The sequence below is a fragment of the Curcuma longa genome, unplaced genomic scaffold (genome assembly GCF_044706935.1).
Source record: "Curcuma longa cultivar G26 ecotype Majalengka, Jawa Barat unplaced genomic scaffold, ITB_CL_G26_1.1 contig_25674, whole genome shotgun sequence".
In the NCBI taxonomy this organism is placed as follows: Eukaryota; Viridiplantae; Streptophyta; class Magnoliopsida; order Zingiberales; family Zingiberaceae; genus Curcuma; species Curcuma longa.
The window spans coordinates 658-3,357 of NW_027432848.1; the positions used below are offsets into that span (position 1 = coordinate 658).

At 38.8% G+C, this 2,700-nt stretch overlaps 1 pseudogene; it reads right to left on the minus strand.

Moving 5' to 3' along the window:
• Nucleotides 1-572: 572 nt before the first annotated feature.
• On the minus strand, nt 573-2,694 carry LOC141818699 (flavin-containing monooxygenase FMO GS-OX-like 9; annotated as a pseudogene).
• Between the last annotated feature and the right edge of the window lie 6 nt (nt 2,695-2,700).

Genomic DNA, 2,700 nt, shown 5'->3' on the forward strand with positions numbered 1-2,700 from the left:
CAAACGATTGAGATTGAAGACATTGTTGTTCTTAGGTTAAGAAAATGGTGCACCATCTACATCCTAATAGTTGAATTCAACTCTTAATAGACTGCATGAAAATGCAGCATGAAATTCCAACTAAAGAAAAAATCTTAAATGACTTAATTATAAATTTAAAAAATAAAAAATAATTTTTATTTTAAAAATTTTTTATGTTTAATACTATAATCCAACTCTTAAACCCTAAAGAAAAAAAAATCTTAAATGGTTTAACCATATACCTCTACTAAATCTCACTTTTCAACATATGGAACATCTCAAAAAAATTTAATAAATAAGAAACAATATATATATATATATATATATATAATCAAGAAAACAATAAAATGAAAATAACAAAAATATCCCATAAAGAATAGCCTAATAATAAATACTTAAGGAATCAAAAGGCATCATTATCTATTTTTTTATTCTCACTTCATTGATCATTGACAATGTAAATGACAAAAGTACAAGAAAAATTCATAGAGATGGTTGATTGGGTTTTTAATTTTGCAAGAAGAAACACTTGAAGCAAATTACCATCCTTGCTATTCATCCCTGAATGTTTCAATATTGTTTATACCTTTTTCCAAGTGATGCAGGAGGATCTCTTTTCTCCAATCTTCCAAGTGTGGAAAATCACATTGATCTCCGTACCTATCATAATACTATCAAAAGAAAAGAAATGAAAATCAAGAAAATTGTATAGTGATTGAAGAACACAAGAAGAACATTACCAATATTCAAACTCAAATTTCCTTTTTTTTTTCAAAACTTTTCTTTTGCATAGTTCTTGCAACTTCTGATCCCTATCTGGTTTTTAGTTTCACTTATGAGTTGTTTGAAACTTGTAAGGAAGCTATTACCTCCAATTTTTCAGCAATTACTTGTATGATATTTTTTGGTTCCTCAAGTTCTTGATGGCGTTCCTCTTCTTCGATTGCCTTCATCATCATCTCCTCTGCAGACGGCAGCTTCCTCTTCCCAGAGAGCACCTGAGCTATCCATCTCGCTTGTGACTCAAAAAATCGAAAGATGATCAACTGCAGCATTAATTAGTTATATAACATCCGTAAATGGCACAGATACAGTATCATAGAACATCAACTTAAAGACACAAAATGATCTTTTGATGGATTAACTTTGGAGCAAAAATGTCACCTTCTGTGGAATCCCAAACAAAAGAAAGAGACGGCGCAAGAGAGGGAGGAAATGTGTGTTCATACAAAGGTCCAATTCTGTTCTCATCCACATTGATGACTCCTTTGGTGTCCAGGAATGGGAATGAATATGAATACCTGCAATCAAAAGAGAGTTAGGCAACAATTCTTATGGAATTCAAAATCAAGTGTTGATCTTAATTACCCAGTACAGTAGAGAATAGTATCGGCGACTACACTTGACCCATCAGCAAATAGAACAGTTCCATCTTCACAAAGCAACTCAATCTGCAACATGTAATGCAGTCATTCACAAATCTGAAACAAAATCACAGCTGATATGATTCATACCATTACAAATAGATTATCCTTAACCTCCTACTCAATTTGGTCTGATTTCTTTCAGATTTCATTTAAAATAATATCATCTTTGTATTTTTTTAGTTGTACTAATTATCATTATCTTCATGTTATCAATCGAAGACAACAATTTCTCCCGGACTCGTACAATTACCTGTGGGTGCCAGTGCAGATGTGCATACTTGGATGCAGGCTTCAGTAAGGGCTGAGGGATTTCGACGTGTTTAGTGCTTATATGGACTTCTTTGGCTACATGAACAAGCTCCATAGCAATCTCTGGTCCACTGATTGAGCCACCAACTACCACCACCACCTGCAAAAATTCACAAACAAGGAATGAATTCAATTTCAGAGAGGAAATGAGTTAAAGAAAGGAGATTATTCTTAATCCTCTTCTGTTATAACTATCTCTGCAATAGATCAAAGAACCACCTCATCTTGGAATGGATCTGGGATTCTATAGACATGGCAGTGAAGCTGCTTCCTCTTCCACTCCTCCATTCCTGAGCACGGAAGAGAAGGCAATAGAGTGGCGAAATCACCTAAAGAACTTAGTGAATGTTTTACCCCTGATTTTTGGAAGCCTGGGCAGGGAGAAATGGCCGGTGGCAACGACAACCGCATCAAAGATCTCTTCCACGAACTCACCATCATCAGTTCTCCTGTCCCTTGATCTCACATTCCATTTACCAGTTGCTGCCGCCATGCTGACGTGAACTACTTCCGTGTTGAACTTGATGAGCTCGGTTAACTCGAAACACCGGGCGAAGTCTTTGAGGTAGAGGAAGAACTCGCGGTGGCCGGGGAAATTCCTGGTGTCTCTTCCTTCGACGGGAGTGAACATGAAGTCGGTGAACTCCATGGAGGTTCTGGGCGCGTTGAGGCGCAGGGAAGCGTAGACGCTGCTATGAACTGTGGCGGCGCCGGCGCCGGCGCCGGCGTCTTGGTAGAGCCACTGGCCACCGAGGTCGTGGTTCTGCTCCAGCACGACGACGGAGTGGCCTTCCCTGAGGAGCTCACGGGCGGAGACGAGGCCGGAGGGCCCAGCGCCCACGACGCAGACGTACTTGGACGATTTCAATGTGTCAAAATCCATGGCCATCGATTGTCTGCTCTGGTGAGGAAGCAGGCTTGCTTTAATTTGTCGCATGCATGT